The 23446-nt window shown below is 34.9% G+C and overlaps 1 protein-coding gene and 1 pseudogene across 10 annotated transcripts in view; both read right to left on the reverse strand.

Moving 5' to 3' along the window:
- Positions 1-23446, reverse strand: part of CDKAL1 (CDK5 regulatory subunit associated protein 1 like 1) — a 567467-nt gene that overhangs the window by 448091 nt on the left and 95930 nt on the right. The window lies entirely within an intron of this gene.
- LOC112477686 lies at positions 5561-5679 on the reverse strand (annotated as a pseudogene).

Below are 23446 nucleotides of genomic sequence, written 5' to 3' on the forward strand. Positions count from 1 at the left end.
TCGGTTTCTCCAATAAAGCAGATATACATTTTTTAATGTAAAATTGTCAAAATTTTAAGATATCGTGCAAGCCAAAGAAAATCCCATCTATAGATTAGATCGGGCCCACAAGTCACCAGCTTTTTACTTCTGCTCTAGCAGAACCCTGTCCTTTCAAAATGATAGCTTTTCAGGGTAACAACATGGTATTTGGAGGGAGAAGCTGCTAGCAGTGAGCAGCCTTCTTTATGAATCAACAACAAATCTGGTCATTTTAAAGTGGACGACGGCCTAACGGAACATAAAGGTGATAAAATGTCATTAAAAATTGGCATTACTCTTTACGAAGACCTAGAAAAGTACAATTCATGTATTCCAAGGCTATAAATAAGTAAAATTTCTTTCCTTTTTACAAAGTCAGATATTCTCATAAGTCCAAAATTTTTAATGTTTACAAACAGAAAACAGTTAAAAAAAAAAAAAAAAAACCAGATCACTTTCCTCAAGTATAACTGCTATATACCATTTGATGCTGAGTGATTTATTTCAGTCAACACATAAATCAATTTTAAAACTCATCGATACAAGTTCCATCTGGTCCTGAAGTCATATAAAAGGTGTCTCAATAGACAGTTTTCTCTCTCAATATCTTGCATATGTTTCTCCTTTTGCAACTGATACCTAGTCTCAATTGGTAGAATCTTTTTGTAGCAGAAGGTAAATTTCATACTATAAAACAAATCTGAGCTTGCCATGAAATTTAGGCAACTTAACTCAGGTCAGACCTGTCACAGGTCAGGCCTGCCAGCTGCTATGCAACTTCTGTTCTAGTTTCTGCCCAGGCCTGTAATTATTTACAGTTTTGCACCTGTCAAAATCTTGAAACAATGACTTTCCTTGTTTCTCAGTGTTTATAGACAGTTAAATGCACTCAGTTTCAAAACTGAACATTTAAGGCACACATGTTTAAGGGGTCACTATCATTTAGTTTTTATCATTTTTAACAGAAGAAAGAAATAGAAATTAGGTGAAAAACAAATTAAATTGTGATGGTTAATAAAACATTAAAGTAGCTATTTTCAATCTTCATAAATATAGGAATTACCCATGAGTTGTTTAAAATAATACAAATGCTTAACACAAAAGCCAGATCTCCAAAATCAGAATTTAGAAACTGAGGAGATGACTACATCTTTAACATGTGGTTTGGAAAACACGTGGTTTTTAAAAATATCAAATACAAATAACACTACAGTATAATAAACCATAACCATCATATTAAAACATTGATTGATCACTATTACTACAGTTGAATCTACATTTTGGGGGGCTATTTGTTAAATAATTCAGTAGACAGGTAAAATTAAAGTACTAAGTAAATCAAAATAAGATATATAATGCTGAAAATGGTTGTTTGGGCTAACCTGACCACTCATTAAGAGATATGAGTGGGTCTTCTTAGTACAGCTAATTCCGCAACTGAGAGAGATTGAGAACTCTCGCTAGCCGAGCTTTTTATTCATTCTCCTGAGTTATGCAACTCTATCCAGAAGGTGTATATTTCTTTAAGAAATCAGCAGCTCTGGGTAAACAGGGTGCATCTGGTGAACACATGTCCATGTACAGGTAAACACATGATTTCAGTAATTACTTCCAATACCATCTGTCAAGCAGGTAGTTCAAAACCTACTCAACAGGAAAGACAGTTTAAAGTAATTTTTAAGCAAGTATACTTCTCATCTGCCTAATAAAAGTAAAGATCAAAATACAAACCTAGAAACCCGTCTGCTTTATCCTAAATCTACCCAGGGCAGAGGCAGGCAAGTTTATTCCTATAACTAAAAAAAGATAATCTTACATTGGTTAAGAAATACATGAGTCTGATTAGTTATCCTCAAAAGAAATTTTCTTATGATTAAAAATGACAATAATTTATTCATTACTAATCAATAACTAACAAGACTAGTCTCTAATACATTAAAGTGTGTCACCTGTCTGCAAAGCCATCTCATCATTAAAGAATAAACTACTCTAGTGACAAATGCTTTGAAATGTTCCTCAATATCATTAACTCAGCCTGAAAAACATAAACCTTACTGCAAAAGAAAAAACAAAGCAGCAAAGGAAAATAAAGAAATATATCCAATTAAGAATTTTTCTGACTTCAAAAAGGAGATTAAGAAACTTTGAAAAAAATTATTGCAATTCTTTCTTGATATATATCTATATACCACTGGTCTTTTCATTTCTCTGATTTATATCAGTCAAGTGTTTAAATAAAGTAAAGACTACCAACCCTCAAACACCCAAAGTGATGCAGGACAGGAATACCAAAGGCTGAATTCCCCTAGATAAATTAAAATTTTTCTTTAGATTCAGTTCCTTTAACTTATCTTTACCACAAGTTTTACCAAGGCAAAACTGAGTGACTTAAATTCTACCTTCTTGCTCTCCCCATCTCCCTATTCTGAGACTAAAATATAAAAAATAAAACTGTTTGTAGGCACCTCATATGATGTAATAAGAATGGCACTTTGCCTTTGTGATCTCCCTCCCCAAAACCCATAACCCTACTCTAAATATGAGAAAAACATCAGACAAACCCAAATCAAGGTCATTCTACAAAACAACTGACATTCTACAAAACAGTACTCCTTAAAACTGTCAAAAAAAAAAAAAAAAAGATCATCTGACAGACTGTCACAGACTAAAGGAGACTAAGAAGACATGACAATTAAATTCTATGTGGTAACCTGGATGAAATCTTGAAACAGAAAAGAACATCAGGGGAAAATTAAAGAAACCTGAATAAAGTATGGTGTTTAGTTAACAGTAATGTACCAATGTTACTTTCTTAGTTGGTACATATATAATACAGTAATTTAAGATATTAACAATAGTGGAAATTGGGTAAGGGATATACAGGAACTCTACATTATCTTTGCAACTTTTCTGTAAATCTAAAATTATTCTAAAATAAAAAGGTTGCATAAAAATTTGTTCAGTGGGTATTTTGAATGTTCATTCATTCAACCAATATCAGCCACTACATTACAGCCATAACCAATGCAATGCATTAGGCACCCCACCATGAGATAGAGTCAATGTGAATACACAATGGACCACCACAAAACTGGGACTAAAATCCACTACTGATAGGAAGGTAAAAGCAGATGAGTATGAAATAAGGTAACTCATTGATATAAAGCATATGAATTATTACCTACTGTTACAATGTCTGCCAAGTCTTTAAAACACTTGAGTATAAAGAATGAGATATGTTTATGTAGCACAAACTTCAAGTCTAGGGGTATCCAGTTGCCCTAGTCAATAATGCAAAGTCCAGAACACTCTAATCAGAACCCCAATTCCAGAGACAGCTACTATAAATGCTTCTACTATCAATATCTCAAATAACAACTTAAGGTTTGCTAATTAATATATTAAATTTCAGAAATGCATTTTATTGGTAAAAATAGTAGCTTGTTGACTGGCAAGATTCTTGCTAGAAATGGGTTTTCATCTATTAAAAGTACTCAAGAAATGTAGATTGACTAAAAAATTTAGAGACACTATACATTTCTGAATGAATAGGGCACAAGAATTAGTGAGGCCTGCAGCCTTTACCCTTAGAGATAGTTCCCAAAACTTAATCTCTAAAAGGTCCTGTGTCCAGTCATGAGAGGATTCTTTATTGCCTGATGTTGAAATAAAGGTAACCAAATCCTACTTCTAAAATGTCACTGTGTCTGCCTGGATGAACCTTTCATACAAAATGGTAGACAAGGCACGTAAAAGGAGAGAGATGTGAATCTTCATCAAGCATATGTAACAAACTGTATTAACTGTTCTGAGCCTGCTTCACTTATGAATGATTAATAAATATCTTTGTGTGGCAAAACGTGGTATGAGTCTTATAGAGAAGTAGCTCCCCTACCTTAAACTTATTTGGCAAAAACTAAATGAATGACAAAGCTGACATGTCAATCAATTCATTACACAGCCCTTAGAAGAAAAGTTAGAAAAGAATTTGACATCCATGTATGACTTTCCAGAAATCCATGTATGACTTTCCAGAAATCCAAATGAAACTGTATGAAAACTTTTCTCATGCTGTGAAATGTGTTTCTTTTTGGTAAGGGGAAAATGTCCTTAGCTTTTATCAGAGTATCAGAATGGTTTGTGACTCAAAAATTATTAAAAACAAAAGCTCTGAGTAATCAACAGTCCACCAGCAATTACCAGTGTTTTTTTCCATTAAAATCAATTTTCCCTTAAATTACACTATTTAAATTTTCCCCAAAAAGTGGCCTTCATGTTTCATCTATCACATACCTTTCAAAAACAGATAAAAAATTTAATTATTAGGAAATACAATTCACTTGCCAGTTCAAACATGTCACCCAAAGCAGAAACCAAAACTTTCCTCAAGAAACCGCTATTTTCGAACAATGATGCACAGTGCATTTTTGTATTTCAAACCATCTTACTTAAAGATGTGAATTATCTGCACATCTCAGTGGAGTTTGGTTTTGTTTTTTAAACAAAATCAGTTTATTTCAGTCATGTTTTGTAGGATATTTACACTAGTTTTTGTATTACATTTTGTAATTTCCAATTCATACAACCCTGGAAAACAATGGCCAACCTTCTTCCTTTCGCGTCTAATGAGTTTTTTTCTTATTGAATGAACTGGTATAAGGAAATAATATCCTATATAGTCACCAGAAATTCTGCTAAAGGTTAGATTATCATCTCAGTAGTCAAGTTTCTGATAAAGCAATATACAAGATTTTTTTTTAATTCTCATAAGCAAATGAAAAATACTGAATTTATTACACATGAACATTTTGAAAAATGACTGTTGAGAATCCACATCATACAAAATATTCTTCAACACATACTGCTTGACTCAAGTCCTAACTGGGAAAAGAGGAAAAAAAGTGAGCAGCACACAGGGTCATAGACTACTTATAAAATGTTAATGAAAGGGTTACAATGCATTAACTCAAATGCTATATAAGTTGTGATTATTCTTCCATGATAGTATCTTTCCATTTAACATATCGAACATTAAAAATAATTTTAGAGATATTTGGGCAAAATTTAAGTAGTTTTGTTAAAATATGTACTTTTAAAAAAAACTACTAAATATAGAAACTCTAATATTTTTCTTTAATCCATGCATTAAATGCCTATATACTAGCTTTACAGAGACAACCAAAGGTAAGTGTCTTTGCTGTTAGTCTACCTTCTAATTTTTGTTTTCTCAAGGACAGATTTTATTTCCTTTACTAATTTCTGATGCTTTTAGCTACCTGATTTCTTAAAGAATTCACATTCCAACCTTAAAATCTCTAGAGCCTTAAAGCCTAACTCAAGTCTGAGTAACTTGAAATTCTCCTTATTCTGTAAATACAACACTGCTGCCACTGAAGATTGTAAAAATATAGGGAAGAACTCTATTTTGTTTTTATTTTTTATTTATTTACTTATTTACTTTAGACAAGGCAATCCTTGGTCAACCTCATAGATTGCAAGGACGTTGTCAGCTTACGATACCTTTTTTTAAAATTTTTTATGCCTACAGCACCTGGTCTTCCGAGGTGGCCTCTCATCCAAGTACTAACCAGGCCCGACCCTGCTTAGCTTCTGAGATCAGAAGGGATTGGTCTTGTTCAGGGTAGCATGGCCACAGACAACTCTATTTTGTTTTTAGATAACTTCTCAATATCAGTCTGTCTTAAAAGGAGGAGAGCCCATCATCTGGAGTCTCCCCATGTTTTGCTCCCTTGCTCCTAGCTGCCCATTCAATGTGGAATGCCTTTGACGCCATAGCTAAAAAGAAGAAATGCAAACTTAATTGGTGATTTAAGCCATGCACTCAAGAAACATGCCAGTGGCTTTTTCAGATCTATTTTTAAAATATCAGTGAATCCACTTATATGAAGTAACTGGAAGACAAATTCATAAAGACAGAAAGTACAACAGTAACTACCAGGATTGGAGGAAGGAGGGAATGGGGGGTTACTGCTTAATGGTACAGCAGAGTTTCAGTTTGGGATGATGAAAAAGTTCTGGATATGGATAGTGGTCATGGCTGCACAGCAATGTGAATGTAATTAATGCCACAGAATTCTACACTTGAAAATGGTTAAGATGGTTAATTTTATGTATATTTTATCACAATAAAAAAATGTATATATCAGTGAAAACTAGGGCGGCTGCACACAGCATCTTGCAGAAAGAATGGCAATCCAGAGTATATCTGCGTGGACAGAGAAAAGGTAAGCAACAAAAGAATGATGGAAGTAGCAGAAACAGGTATCAAGAAACTAGTTGGTGCAACTGATTTAGCAAATATGAAGAAACCAAAGCTCCCTAGTGGTGTAGAAATTCACTTCCTCCGATTATGACATCTGAGCTCAGCTCTCAAAGAGAAAGCAGTGTGTATTTATGAACATCTGGATGGACCTATAACCTGAGCAGTCCTAGAGGATAATTTGATAGCAAGCCCTTCACCCAGGTAGGGGAAAAAAAGGAATTTATAGAGATGAGATCTATCAGATGATAAAGGGCCACTGGCTAGTGGGCCAAATGCCCTAGATAGCCTTTAAGAAACAATTCTGGATATTCCTATCAGTATCGAATTTTGTGTAGAAGCATGAGAACATCCAGTTCCAAAGGTGCTGAACAACTTGACTTCTTTCCAGAAAGAAAGTTCAAAACAGCATATACTGTATCTACATCTTTCAAAATTACTGGCTGGAAAAGAAGCAGCTCTGCATTCTACAGGGTCTTAAAAACATCTTCTACTTTTTTACTAGAGGTGAAAACTAGTAAAAACAGTCTTTACTGTAGTTTTTATTTATTTCAGCACTTTGAGATTATGACATATTTCATTACCTTCATGGCCGGTTTGGAGAAGGGACTTCTTTAGCCTTGGCATCAATGTAGCAATGGTCCATGTTACCTCTGCCAAGTTGATGCTTCATAACAAAATTAATATAAACATAGAGAATATGCAAAAGATGTGGGACTAGAACCATCTCTGCACAACTCAAAGAATGACATCTACTGCACATGTAGAGATGTCCACTCTTCTTCTTCTGTGGAATTAAAGATTCTTCTGCATCCAGAATAAAAACTTTGACTCCTATGAAAGGAGCTGGCCAGTTCTCAATAAGATTCATAGCAAGCAAGACAACTTACAAGTTATTTAAACTACAGATTTTTCTGAGGTAAGCAACCCCAAGTTCAAGTATAACTAGGCCTTATGCAAAGCTTTTAGTATTAGACTTTAATCATCCTCATTAAATGGATGAAACATGACAAGAGAAGGCAAAAGTATTCCTGTGATCTTGACCTTTCAGGGTCAAAAAAGTAAGACTGCTGTTATGCATAGTGCTAGGGAGATGAAGTATATTAATTAAGAAGAACTATACAGAACATTTGTCCCTGGAAGAACACATCTATCTGGAAAGATAATTGTCATTTCTCCTGTTCTTCAAAGGACAAATGTTTCTGGGAAGGAGGAAAGTGGCTATTCTTCCTCTTTGTAAAATACATACAAAAAGTTCATATAGCCAATAGTTCTAAAAGTTTAGCCTAAAAGGATTTTAGTGACCCGGAATTGAATAACAAGAATTACTTTATCTCAACTGGGTAAATTACCAGAAATGGTTAGTATTTCTGACTGACTAGAAAAGACAATAAATATTTGCACACTAAAAATATATTTGTCAAGTAAATGAGAAGGGAGGAAGAAAAGTGAAAGGCTTTCTTAGAATATGAAGGGCCATCCCCTCTGACAGCAGCTGAGATGTGATTCCTTGCTCTGGTGCCAGTTCTGGCTCTCAACTTCTTAACACTGTTAGTAGCTCCCATCTTCTCTTAATTATGACCCCTCATATATTGGTTTTCTAAAGTTATCCAAAAGGCTTGGTTATTCTTTCTTAGGTTCTAGACTGCTAACAACAACAACAAACTAAAACTGAAACCTAAAAAAAAAAAAAAAAAAAACTTATCCTAAGGGGGGAAAAATGCAAAAATGATAATTACCATAAATTCTCGTAGTTGAAATTCATCATCAGCAAATTTTCTATAGTGGTTTCATTTTAGTTTTGATGATTTTGAACTACAAGAATAATGAAATTTCGAAATTCCAAAAAATAACTAACCCCTCAGTGACCCAGACAGAAATTCTATGTAATACTAAATTAAAACCCCAGAATGGTTTTAAACATTATAGACAAACATTTAAAAGAATTAAGATGAAGAAACCTAGAGACAAATTATTATCATTACACTTATTTATTAGTTGTAGGCAGAATTCACAAGATCTCATGATGTTTGGGGCTCCAAACAAAACCTTCCTAAAACAGTTATAAAACTCCAGGTGAACTCTAAGATTAAATAAACTGAGAACATTTCTACACTAATCATCTCTAAAGTCTTATCATTTTGATATTTTAAAATTCAGAATAAAAGCCGCCTCCCCCCCCACCCCACAAAAAAAAGAGTGAGAATTGTCCTCGACTTCATGCTCTTCATATATTCTATTAAGCCTGATTTACTCAGAGGGAAACAAACAAACAAACAAACAAACAAACTCAATAGATAGTAACTTTATGTTTATGTTCTCACTTCCTAGTATTAAGAATAAGTAAAAGTTACCATACCTATACAACAAATCCCATAAGACAAAGTCCTAGAAAATGTAAAACTTCATGCTGTACACAGTTAAAAATTAAAAACTTCTGAACATACCTCCCCAATTTATGTATATATTTATAAATTACATACTTATATTACTATTAAAAAGGATGTATGCATTATAAAAAACATACAGAAATGGGAATTTTAAAAGAATTAGATAAAAATGAAGATTTTAGTATTTTCTTCCCACCTTAACTCCCAATGTATTGTTTCATCTATCCTCGTGGTAGGTATACCCCACTTTGGAGACAAATGCCAGATTAGGGTATATAATATAATGAGCTCCCTTTACACTGCGTGGAGTCTACCCTAATTTATGTAAGCATTGATGACTGAATACCTTCTCCAACCCAGGAGAGCTGCTCTCAGCCCTTTCTGTATCTACTATCACTACCTCCATCAGAAGATACAGCGCAAGAGAGGAGACAAGGAGACAAAACAGCAAGCACCAAGGCCACTGATTAGGAGTACTAATAAGGAAGTTTAATAAAACTACAGATTAAGTGTGTGTGTGTGTGTGTGTGTGTGTGTGTGTGTGTGTGTGTGTGTGTGTGTGTGTGTGTGTTTGTTTTTGCTCTGCCAGTTCTGACTTTCATTCAGCCTGGTACTGTTGATCCCCTTGCCTCAGACCATTACGCGAAGTAAACTGTATTATCAATCACCTTCTCCCAGCACCACCAAGCAGAAGGCAAGCTGGCCCCACCATGCCATCTGCACATGCACCTGCTCTCAGCAGCAGTGGCTGCTCAGGGTCTGCTGGCCCAGAGATGCCCTGGCCCAGAGGGCAACACTGTGAACTCATATTTTCTGCAGGAATTAGTCCAAATATTCAGGAAGAAGAGCTGGAGAGAGCCAAAGAGAAGAGACATACAATGAACGGCAGCTTACAAATGTGAGCCACAAAACCTCTTGTGATGGGGGGGTCATAAAACATCTTACCCACTCACAGTTTTTTCACTAAAGAATTTCAGTCATTATGGCCTGTTCCCTTGGATATTTCCAACTTCTTAAAATATACAGTAGTATAATATTTGTTACATGAAATACATATCTCATTTTATTTTAAAAATATATTCAACATTATTGATTAGCAAAATAATTATCATAGCATGTCATAATCTCAATTTCCTTTTTTTTAACACTGATCAAAGTACTAAGCAGACAATATTGGGTACACAGGAACATTATGAAATAAATTCACATAAGATCTGCAAAATCTTGTCTCAGGATTTGAATTTTAAATTTATTCTTGATTATCATGTTACAAGGATGGTAAAGCAGTCCTGATTTTAAAAGTTCTTTTACAGCTGATTCTCAATATACAAGAAACTCAAATAAATATACCAGAAAACTATGAAGTCTATAACAAAAACAATGTAAATAGTAACTAACACAAATAAATATAAGAATGTTCCATTTCATTGATAATCAAAGAAATACATATTAAAACAATTAGCTATCATCCCCGTTCCTGTTAAACTAGACAAAATTGATATTTTTAAAAGCACATGAGAGAAAAATGCGTCTCTGTAAGGATATGTTTTTTCTAAAGAAAAATGTAACAAAATAAATCTAGAGCTCTTAAAATGCTGTCTTTGACCCAAAATTCTACCTTCAGAAATGTGACCTACATAAAAAATTAATAATGCCCAGAAATGAACACAAAGACTTATGCCCAAAGATATTCATTTATTTGATAGTATAATTATCTATTGTAGTGAATGACAAATTGAATAAAATCTAAGTACTCAGTCAAAGAATGTATACATTATAATATATCCATAAAATGAAATATTACACAGCCATTTAAAAGTAATGTTGTATCATGTAATAAACCTAAGTGCTTTTTATAAAGTGGGATACAAATATAGCACTAAACAATTTCTTCTATAAAAGAGAGAAACCAATACTGAAAAAAGATTGGAAAGTCATATGCCAGCATGTTAACCATGGTAACCACTACATATGGGAATACAGTTGACTTTTCATCATATTTGCCAAATGTTCTACAATCTGCAAGCTACTTTTTTATAACTTAGAAGGAATAATAATAGTTTTAAAAGTCTATGGATCAACAACCAATGATATTTCTGGAAATCAGCTATTTTTTTAACACTAAGATGAGTCTTATAAAACATAAGCCTTACACAATAAAAACAGAATTCCTTATCATTCAGTTCTGAATGATTTTGAGATACAGCAACTATGACTTTGAAAATCAGTATCACAACATAAACCTTTAACAATCAATGACAAAATACCATTTACCTCAGGTGGATTTATACAATAGTCATAAAACAAGCATTATGGTTTTTTCCTCTTGTGATTTTCTTCCTCTAAAACAACACTATGAGAGATTAAAGAAACATTTTGAAGAGGACAAGATACTACCCACAAGCAATTTTCTGCTAACAGATAAATCTCTAAGTATAAATAAAAGTAGGAATTTTTAACTGAATGCTGGATTACTGCAGTACTCTTATGGATCTATGTTAACTATATAATGAAAATAAACATTAGAAACATAAAAAAAGAGAAACACACAAAAACTTATTTAACTTATAATATCTTCTGAATATTTTAGGGTCTTTGGAATGAGACAGGCCCAGATTTAAAAACCAACTCCATCACTTCCTAGCCATGTAAACCTCAGGGCAAGATATTCAATCCCTGTAAGAGTACTTGTTTCTTCAAATTGAAATAAGATTAAATAAGACAAAGTATACAGAAGTGCCTCATACATTACTCATTAAAAGTTATTATTTCCCTCAGAAGCAATATTTTACTACATAGAAGAAAGGGGTAGAGTAGAATAGATTTAAATTAATTCAGTAAGCATTTGAGAGGTTATGGTAAGCACTGAGTATACTGAAATAAACAAGAGCTCACAGATTTCTGGAAGAGAAACACAAATCGACTAAAAATTACAATACAGTAGTCTGCCCTTACCCACGGTTTCAGCTACCCACAGTTAAACACAATCCAAAAATATTAACTAAAAAAACTCCAGAAATAAACAATTCATAAGTTTTAAATTGCATGTTGTTCTAAGTAGCATGATAAAATCTCTCCCATCATCCTACTCCATCCCACTAGGGATGTGAATCGTGCCTTTGTTCAGAGTATCCACCCTTTATATGCCAATTACTAATTATGTTATCAGACAGCAACTGTGGTAGTATTGCAGTGCCTATGTTCAAGAAACCCTTATTAGCAGGTTGAAAGCAGCCTAACACTACGTCACAATGCCTATATCAATCACCTCACTTCATCTCATCACATAGGCATTGGATCATCTCACATCATCACAAAAAGGGTGAGTACAGTACAATAAGATATTTTGAGAAAGAGAGAAAGAGACCACATTCACATAACGTTTATTACAGTACATTTATTATGTTATTGTTAATCTCTCACTGTGCCTAATTTATAAATTAAACTTTATCATAAGGAGGTATGCATGTACAGGAAAAAAACACAGGATGGATGATGGATGGATAATAGACAGACAGACAGACAGATGATAGGTAGATAGCCAGATAGATAGATAGATAAATAGATATTCACAGTTTCAGGCATCCATTGAAGGTCTTGGAGTATATCCCCTGTAGATTGGCAGGGGGACTACTGTACATAGGACAATATATCTATGGTAAAAATAGCATGCTTAAAAGTAGTTCAAGTTAGGAAATGTAACTTGGGTTGGATGTAACTTGGGTTGGAAGTTTAGGAAAGACTTCAAGAAGGAAGTGCTGTTAGATCTAGATAATAAAAGATAAATGTTATCCAGTCATAGAAGAAATGGAAGCTCAGAGAAAGACAAAGGGTATGGCACAGTTAGAACCCAAGTTTCTTGAGGCATCTGGCCTGCAATGTCTCTGCAGAAAAGGCAGGATCTATACTGTCACATGAGCTTCATCAGGCCTTCCACACACCCTCACCTGACTCCTGCACTGAATGTAGAAAAGAAAGGACTGAAAACAAGAGAAGTGCTTTCCTGCTGCTTGTCACCTTGCAATTTCCCTCCAGCACCCTCTGCTGACAAAGCTGCTAACAAAGGAGAACTATTACAGCGCCCAGTTCCAGCTCTACAAAGCAAGGCAAAGAAGGCTGGGTTTGGGGCTCAGAAATAATAACTAGCATACTGTGTTTCCTATCAAATAAAAGACAGGAGGTTGCCTTACTTGATTTTTTTTTTTTTTTTTAAATCCTTGGCCCCTAACACAATGCCTGGCATAAAGTAGGAATTCAATAACTTTGTAAAGCATAGTAAATGGAAAGAACACAGAATTTAGACTAAGGCAGATATTGGTTCAAGCCTGCACACTCGTAGGGGTTGGGAGATGGGTGTGACACACTATTAGCAGCAGGAAAAAATTGGATTTCCCAAAGGTCGGCATTCATAGGACTGGTGCTGCCTTGAAGCATTTTAAACTCCAGATCAAGCTTAGGAGATATTAGTACAACTTTCTATTCTGTTCCTTATAGAGATTCATCTACATAGAGAGGCCATCTTTTTAAAAAACTGTAAATGCATTCATGACAATACTGAAACAAATGAGATAAAATGGGCCAACAGGAGAAAGGCTTAACTAATGTGATGCAACAAACAAACTGAAACCATGTATCCTTCCTAATCTGTTTTTCATTTCTCACAAAATAGTGATTGTTCATTTCAGGCATTAAATACTTTAGTATCATTGATATCAAATCATGATGTCAAAAAACTTTAATGATAAAACAAGATACCTCTTTGTAGGAGTGCAAAAAACAAAACAAAACACAGGTTTAATTTTGCCCTATTATAAACAGCCTTGCCTTGCTAGACAGAACCAACATTGTTAAATTATATTTTTCAATGTTTTTTAAGGCTTAAGATTTGATGCAAAACTGCCTTGTTGTGCCGAATTTCTAAAAAAAGCTACATGTAGAAAATAAAGATTTTCTTTCAACCAGAATTGAGAATCATATAGTGACAGATGACATTGTCTTAATAAAGTCTTCCTTATTAAAAGAACAATTCCAAACAAGTGACAACTTGTCCTAGTTTTAACAATCTTTAAAAAAAAAAAAAAAAAGACTAGTCCTAGAACAATAGTGGTTTGAGGAATGATCGTAAAGAATCAAATACTGCTAACCGTGATTTTGCTGTCAGAAAATTCATCCTCAGTTTTCCTTAATTTGGCACATGTTCATAAAAATAACTAACTTTGAATATAATGTCTTTAAAAATCATCAACACTTGGGAGTCTATATGTATCACAAAATAGTTTTTAAAAATCAACATTGTTAATATCAGTGTATTCTAAAAGATGTTCTTCCAATAAATTTCAGAAGCAACATTTATTCATCTTTCAGGAAATACATAATTTAATTACACCTGAATCTCCCTAGAAAGCCATTCAACACAGAGTATAACTAGATTTAAAGCTCTCCCCTAAATAAGCTTATTTATACCTGAAGACATGACCCATATCCCCAGTGCCTAGTACACTGTCCAACACATAAGAGATATCGGTTGGAAGGACCTCCTCAGATAGTAGTCTAATCTACAAGGTCGGTTACCATAGATAAAAATGCCACTCACTTCACTCATATCCACAAATTACTAATAGAAAAATAACACATTTAATTTATCCTATACACCGCTACTCATCATAATGAACCCTTTGTCAGCTAGTTACAAACAGAACATGACATGATCCACATATAATTTTCATTCCTACTAATAATCCAAATCTTGCCTGAAGGGGGTTGGGAACAGGATGGCAGCAATAGGAATGGCAAGGAAAATAATATACAAAGAATTATTTGAATTTTTTTTCTGCTGTGTCTGGAATAGTCTTCTCTTACTATAAATAAATATCGTAGAATTCATTTGAAATCTAGATTAAGACTTATGCCTTCAAAAAGCCTTCCTAACTAGCCCACCCCAAAATCCCATATAAAGATCCAATCTAAAAATTTAATAAATATTTAATAAACGGTAATGAAGAAATACAGGGAGGATGAGTGAAAAAGAAGAAGGGATTAAAAAGTACAAATTGGTAGTTACAAAATAGTCATGGGTATGCAAAGTGAAGCATAAAGAATATAATGAGTAATATTGTAATAACTATGTACAATGTCAGATAGATACTAGATTTATCAGGGTGATCACTTTGTAAATTATGTGAATGCCTAATCACTATGCTGTACACCTGAAACTAATATAATATTGTATGCCAACTATAATAGAAAAATAAAAATATTAAAGTGAAAAAATTTCTTCCCCATTAATAATTGATTCATGTGAGCCTTCAAATGAAAGGTGTTCAAAAAAAATAAAAAGAGTAATAAGCCTATTCATACATGTAACTGTAGATCTAAAACCAAAATAAAGGTGAGGACATTAATTTGAAATTTGAAGACTAATGTACAAATGTTATATGCTGTAACGCAATAGAAATAATGCAAAAATTGTGAAGAAAGAAGAAATGAAAATAAAATAAGTTCACTGGTTAGCGAAAGTCAAAACTAAAGGATACCATTTAAACTCTAACATAAAAGATGTAAATGATTAAATAGGTAACAGGAACACAGCCATTTCAAAGGTATGAAGACAAAGGTAACCACTAGAACAAAAATACAATGTTCCTAACATTTACTTAAATTAACATTTTGTTAATTTAAAGAAAAAATACCTCTTATGACTCAGAATAAATGACCATTAATCGATATTGATATAAATAATTGAAAAAATGGGGGAGAAAAAACAGTTCTTCCTCATAGTGAAATGTAAAAGGCATGATAGAAATAGTAAAATCATGACTTGACTTGTGCTTGTACGTATTAAAAAAGAATAAACCAGAAGCTAACGGGAGACAGGTAGATGGAAATAAAAAAATGGGGATGGTAAAAAGAATGAGTAGTCAGTAATACTTCTGACTTTGAGAACTGTGCTAACATTTCATATATTCAAAATAAATTAACACCAGACAGGAAGTGGGTAGAATTCATAATGGACTACAAGTAGTAATAAAGTAACCTAATTGAATTGCAAATTAATAACATAACCACATTGAATGGGGTGGCAAAGAACTAAGCTAAGTCACTTTGAAAAGCAGCATTTTGACTAAATATTGTAAGATTAAAGAAAAACGAACTTAAAACAAATATTACACTCTAGTCAGAAATGTCTTTCATAGGAGAATGGGTTAGTAATTCTGAAACCACTCTATATATTTAATTGAATTAAACAAATAACATAAATACATTATGGAAAATGAGAGCTGTGTTTCTCATCATTATAGAATGGAGTTCCATATTAGAGAAAAGGCCAGAAATAAATCCTCCGCAGTTGAAATAGAATCAAAGGAAGAATTCCGGTCATGATGGCAAAGTAGATAAAAACTGAGTTAGCCTCCTCCCACAGCCACGCCAAAATTACAACTAAATTATAGAACAATCACCCTTGAGAACCACCTGAAAACTAGCTGAACAGACTCTTATAACTAATGATATAAAGAAGCCACAGAGAGACAAGCAGGAGATGCAGAGATGAAAAACAGGCTGGTCTCACAGCCGTATGTGGCAGTTAGGAATTGGGAGGGATATTTCAGCTGCAGAGATCATCCCCTCAGGAGTAAGGGGTCTCAGCTCCACACCTGGCTTCCTGGACCACCAGTGCCAAAAGAGTTCTTACAACACCTGGGTGTGAAAATCAACAGGGATTAGAAGTCCCAGGCTTTCTTAAAGGGCCTGCACGAGGACTTACTCACTGATAGACACACTTACTCTGAGCTCCAGCTGGACAGCAGCTCAAAAAGTGCCAGGGACATACAGGGAGAAACTGAACTCTCTGGCTTTAAGGCAAGGGCTGGAGGGATAGTTCTCTCCACCATTTTGTTCCTTTGCTGGGCCCTTCCCCAACTCGGCCTGCAGGTGCAGGAAGGGGCCAAATCTAAGTCTCCATCAAATTCACCCAACCTTGGTGACTCCCTAAGAACTCGCCTCACAAAAACTTGCACACAGGTGTGAACATCTTTCAGCAGCTGTTACTCACAAGTAGGAGGCCTCAATCCATGCTGTGGACTCTTTTTAAATCTCTGAAAGGTCCACGAACCCCAAACAAGCAGCAGCTGGCCTCAGAGTGCCCTGTACCTCTTGCTAAGTGGCTCCCGGCCTGGCACTAGTGGCAGCTAGCTTCGGTTTGCAGCATAGCCTCTCCCAGACACCTCCAAGCCTAGCACAGGCAGCTACCAACTGCAGATCACTTTGTAGCTCCTACCATGTGGCCCTGGGCTTGGCACAGGCAGCAGCTGACCTTGACCTGCACCAGAACCAACATACCCAGTCACCAGCTTCAGACCACACAAGAGCACCACCCAATTAGCTCCACAAACAACACACCCAAAAGGTAGACTCAGTATGCACCAGAGCTCTGCTACAGTGAATCCCACTCAGTGGAGTCCACATACAATAGTTTATCCTCTATAGTCATGGGCAGTCTGAGGACAGCCAGTCACCCTGAGCATCAATTCCACCCACTGACATGCCAACAGAAATCAAGGCTCAACTACAATAGGAGAGCACACACAAGAGACACACCTAGTGTACCAGGCTCAAATGAACAGGGAGACTGGACCCCACGGGATACCTATTTCATAAGGCCACCTTACCAAGACTGGGAGACATAACAGATCTACCTAATATATAGACACAAACGCAGAGAAGTAGCCCAAATGAGGAGAGAAGGAAACATGTTCCCAATGAAAGAACAGGACAAAACTCCAGAAGAAAAACTAAACGAAATGGAGGCAAGCAATCTATCAGATATAGAATTCAAAACATTGGTTATAAAGATGCTCAATGAACTTAGAGGAAGACTAGATGAACTCAGTGAGAACTTCAACAGAAAGACAGTTAACATTAAACAAAAGGCAGAGAAACCATAAAAAAGAATCAGAAATGAAGAATAACTGAAATGAAGAACACATTAGAGGGAATCAACAACAGATTAGATGAAGGAGAGGATCAAATCAACAATTTGGAAGATAAAGTAGTTGAAAACACCCAAATGAAACAGCAATCGATCAATCAGGCTAGTTTAAGGGAACTCTGAGACAACAACAAGCATAACAACATTTATGTCATAGAGGTGGCAGAAAGAGAAGAGAGAGAGCAAGGAATTAAAAATTTATTTGAAGAAACAATGACAGAAAACTTCCCTAACCTGGTAAGGAAACAAACAGAATCCTAGGAAGCACACAAAGTTCCAAACAAGATGAACCCAAAGAGGCACACGCCAAGACACATTATAATTAAAACGCCAAAGGTTAAAGACAAAGAAAGCATATTAAAAGCAGCAAGAAAAAAGCAGTTAGTTACCTGCAATGGAGCCCCCATAAGACTATTAGCTGATTTCTCAAAGGAAACTTTGCAGGCCAAATAGGACTGACACAAAATATTCAAAGTGATGAAAAGCAAAGACCTACAACCAAGAATATTCTACCCAGCAAGGCTATCATTTAGAATCTAAGAAGAGGTAAGAACTTCCCAGACAAGAAAAGGCTGAAGGAATTCATTACCACCAAACCAATATTATAAGAAATTTTAAAGGGGGAGAGAGGAAAGAGGAAAGGAGGTAGAGGAGGAGGAGGAAAAGGAAGAAGAGGAAGATCAAAAATCTGAATAACAAAATGGTAATAACTACATAGTTAGCAATAGTTTAAATGTGAGTGGATTAAATGCTCCAATCAAAAGACATAGGGTGGCTGAATGGATAAGAAAATAAGACCCAAGTGTCCATCAATAGACGATTGGATAAAGAAGATGTAGTACATATAAACACTGGAATATTACTCAGCCATCAGAATGAAATCTTACCATTTGCAGCAACATGGATGGACCGAGAGAGTATTATGCTAACCGAAATAAGTGAAACAAAGACAAATACCATATGACTTCATTTCTATGTGGAACCTAAAAAACAAACAAAACAAAACAGAAACAAATTCATAGATATAGAGAATTGATGGTTGCCCAATGGGAGGAGGGTAGGGAGGATGAATAAAACAAGTGAAGTGATTAAGAAGTACAAATTGTTAGTTACAAAATAGTCACAGGGATGTAAAGTACAGCATAGAGTACATATTATAATAACTATGTATGGTGCCAGGGAAATCACTTGGTAACTTATATAAATGTCTAATCACTATGCTCTACACCTGAAACTCATATAATATTGAATGTCGACTGTAACCGAAAAAATTTTTTTTAGTTTTCAAAGTATATCATTATGTTTTATATATTCTGTAGATGTAAATAAGGATTTCTAAGATCAATTTCCCAAAGTTACAGGATTTGAGTTTTGTTTTCACTACAATACAGAAAAAATAGTTAAGTAACAGACTTACTAGTACTTACAAAACTTGGTAAATATGGATACATTTCAATACTTTGCTTATTTCATTAAATGAAGGCATTTGTTTCAAAAAAAAAAAATCACAGGGAGTAGTATGACCTCATAGTTTCAAATATATACCCAGATACAGAAATAGATATAGAAGTTTGGGTATATATATACATTACCTAGTTCTGCTCATTAACAGTGCCCAGAAGCAATGACATCTCAGTAGCAAAAAGTATACCTAGTGCTAAAATTATGTTTCTTTATACCATTCCCCAATGAAAGGATTAAGGCAAGGAAAATACAAGATAAGCTTGGACTATCTTACAGTACCAGACAGAAGCCCACTTAAAGTAGTTTCCATTGAAATGTAAACACAGAGTTTTGAGTGCAACTTCCTCCTTTAAAGAAGGAATAAATCCCCTTTAGCACTTCCTCCTTTTCGGAAAGTAGGTAGAATGGTGGGAGAGTAGCAACCATTTTACACCATATTGGAAAGATCAGAGACTTAGCCTTCACATCCTTGAATTGGTAGATCAAAGCTAGCGGCTTCCTAATTATGTACCTTGCACTATATAAAGAAAAAGAAATCTTCTATCTTATTTAAACTTCCACCTTCTAGGTTTTCTATGACAGGCAGCTGAACTTAATTTCTAAGTAATGCAATCTAACAGGAATGGGAGATATGGAAAAAGTTCTTGACAGAGGTGAGGAGGGAGGTGGAAGGGGTAGGGAGGATAAATATACATAGAGAAAGCAAACATGTAAGTTGATGCATTCATTTGTTCAACTATCATTGTCAACCACTATATTAAGTGCTGGGATATGGATAGAAGACATAGTGGCTGGCCCTAAGGAAATCTGAAATAGAGTACAGAGAGAGATAAATAAAATACAGGGTTATTTACATGGGGCAGCTACACAGGGCCATGCCGAACTGTGTCTACAAGGATTAGCATCTTTTTCTAATTCCCACAAAAGTACTATCCAGGCATCAGAGCCTTTGAAGGCTTCAGCCTACCCTTAAGCTATAAAACAGTAACAGGTAAACACAGGGTAGTTTGAGTAGGATTTGCATCCACAGAGAAGGCTATTAACTAAAAACACAGTTGCATTTTACCTGTAGATTTTATTTATCCTTCAGTGCCACTCCTATCCCAATTTTTTATGATCATAGACAACCATGCCATAGTGTAGTCTAATATCGAAGTAACCTTTTAAATATGGCCCAGAGGACACCTAAAACCAAAAACGTCCACAAGTAAGGAATAGAAACAGTTCATGTTTTAGTATAATGTCCTATGATTTAAAGGTCATATGTTTTTTACTTCGTTATCATTATTAAACAACACTGCTGACTAAAAATTAAGAAAGATTATGTTTTTCACACTTAGAGCACAGAGAAAGAGGAGAAAAAAACCCAAGAGTCTTTTTTCTCTGCTGTTGTATAAACACACACATCAAGAATAAGTAGAAGTTCTTTCAAAACAAAACAATAGGAAATCACTCTTGGCTGAAAACACAGTCTTAGATCACGTTGATTTCTTCTTTAATCCTGCTAAAGCAAGTTTCTGCATGCTTTCTGGGGCCTCCACCTACAGAGCTGTTAGGACAACAGCCAACACATATATTTAATTACGTAAGTATTCAATGCTATCAGCCAGCTGTTGCCAGTACATAATACACTGACCTCTTTCACTTCTCTCTTGCTTAAAATGGCAAAACAAAGCAACTGTTGATGTAACAGTGATCATGAAATATGCAAAATACTATTCTCCTAAAAGATTTTAGATAACCACAAAACTCAGTTTTGCATTTTAAAATGACTAACTACTTCTGATCTGCTTTTTCTGTTCCTGATTTGCAAATTAAGAATCTTTCAACTGTAAATTTATTCCTTCATTTTTTAAAAGTCAACCAGGAATTCAACCCTCAAATATACTTTCTCCTTTATTTCCCATCAAACTTTTCACTGGGACATGTCACATAATAATCTCCTTGCATTCTCATTCATCTCCATGTTTTTCCATGGTTAGGGGACAAGCAACTAAAGCCTGTAACAGAAAACTGGTTGAAATCTACTATGAATTGTACAACTCTCATCCCTCACTTTAGGAATCAACAGAGAGTTCTTCATTTATGTTTCCAGAAAGCATGCTATTCTAATACCATTATTAACCCCAGACTAGCTGGCAGATAAAAAACAATACTAAAGTCCTAGCAACAACAGAAAGCAGACTAAACAGAACCATGACTTAAGACTTGAATAATATAAATTCACATACGGAGATCATAAGAAGACCTAACACATAAATAGCAACTTATCCAGAGAAATTTGGTCTTCATCAAATCAGCCTTCAATCTAATGATAACGCAGTGCCAACTGTTTACCAGGCTCTGTGCTAGGGACCAAGGATCCCTTAGTAAACAAGCAAGACCATATCACTGTCCACATAGATCTTACCATTTGACCCCTCTCACAGAGATTCTATACCAAATCAAGCTTTCCAACACTTCTACTTCTTCCCCACAATGCCATATTGATTTTTTTGCTCATTCATCTAAAACTAGACAATACTCAATGTAAAACTTTAATACAGTTATATAATTTATAATATATTTAGCATAAAATACATTAACAATGACTTGCTGAAGCACTGATGGCAAAATGATCCTAAATTTTCTTCCCCAAAGAAAGGAAGAATTGGTTCAACCTAATTGTACAAACATGTACTGAATAATTACAGTTGTGTCAGACTTTAGGTCGAACATAACCAGGTTTTTATCTACACCATTCCTACTCTCTGACTCAAGATGAGACGCTTCAATTAATCTAATGGCTAAGGTCCTGAAGCTGGCCCAGCTCACATAGTTTGCCAGGAAAAACAGGGTCTACCATTCACAGCTAAGCTGCTGCTAGCATGACCAAGTGACGCCTCCAAGAAGAGAGAATTCTTACTGCTCTTACTACTTCCCTCTTGAAAGAAACTGTGAACCCACAGTGACAAACAGACGTTTCTCTTCTCATTTAGGACAACAAGGGGCAGGTTTCTTCCTACTTCATAAACAAAACATAAAAAGCAAAACAGCATGATTTCTTAAAAAAGAGGGTCCTTTAAATACAATATGTAAAAATAAAAATAAAAATGCTCTTTCTTTTTTTTACAAACATACAGCCTGTTTCTGACGAGAGATTCACAAAGACCTCAGGAGACCATTCTTAAAACAGTTGACGAACAATCTTATTCTATTAATAGTATCTGTTTCCCAAGAAAAGGAAAATCATTATATGGTAGAGTCAGAGGATCAAAGACTCCATAAAAAAGGATTTTCCTGAGGTCAATACCTGACCTCAAGATTCACATCTAATAGAGAGCCAAATATGTAAACAAATAATAAAATGTAATATGCAACAATAGATGTTTGTATGGGATAAAGTAGAGCAGAGAACAGAGGGTGATTACCTCTGTGGACCTTGGCAGTAAGGGGTGGGAGTTAGAAGGGAGATAACCTTTGATATGAGTTCCAAAAGATGAACAGGTTGCCTGGCAGGATTACATGGAATATGTGAGGTGGGGAGAGCATACACATACACATATGCATGCATGTGGAGGAAAGGGAGAGCATATTCCAGGGAAAAAGAAGAAAACATGCAAACACATTATGTTTGAAAAATCATATAATTTAGGAGAGAAGTAAAATTCTATGGAAGAATGGCAAGAAAAGAGATCGGAGAGGTAGGCTAGGTACAGATTTTTTAAAAGACATTGTTACACTAAGAAATTATATCTGTATGTAGCTAAGAAGGAAAAGTTACAGGGCATGAAAGTGAGAGAAAAGCATGAACTGGAACAGAAAAGCTGAGAACCAGCTAAAAGTCTACTATAATATTAAAAGCAACAGATAATGAGGACCAAAACTAAGACATCAGCAATAGGAAGGGAAAAAAAAGGATTAAATTCTAAAGATATGGGTCTGGTTCATGACAACTGGATGAAACTTGAGAACACAGTGGTTCACTGCAGATTCTAAGAGGAACATTTTATTACCACATAATAAAATATTAATAACATTGAGCAAAAATAAAAAGGAGAAAGGAAAAAGCAGAAGCAGGAAAAGATGTTTTAGAAGTATCTTGAGGCTGGAGAAAGAAGGGGAGAGAAATAGAGAATCAAGGAAAACATCCACTCTAGTAGACAACTATGCAACCAAACAAGATGGGCAATAGGAATGGAAACACTAGCTAGGGAAAAGGTGAGGTAGATAATGAAGAAGTTCTGACAGGATGACTGAAATGTCAATGGGTTATCTCAATGGAGAAGTTCAGGAAGCAGTGGGATACATAAGTCTGGATCTCTG

The sequence above is a fragment of the Pteropus alecto genome, unplaced genomic scaffold, assembly GCF_000325575.1.
Source record: "Pteropus alecto unplaced genomic scaffold, ASM32557v1 scaffold121, whole genome shotgun sequence".
In the NCBI taxonomy this organism is placed as follows: Eukaryota; Metazoa; Chordata; class Mammalia; order Chiroptera; family Pteropodidae; genus Pteropus; species Pteropus alecto.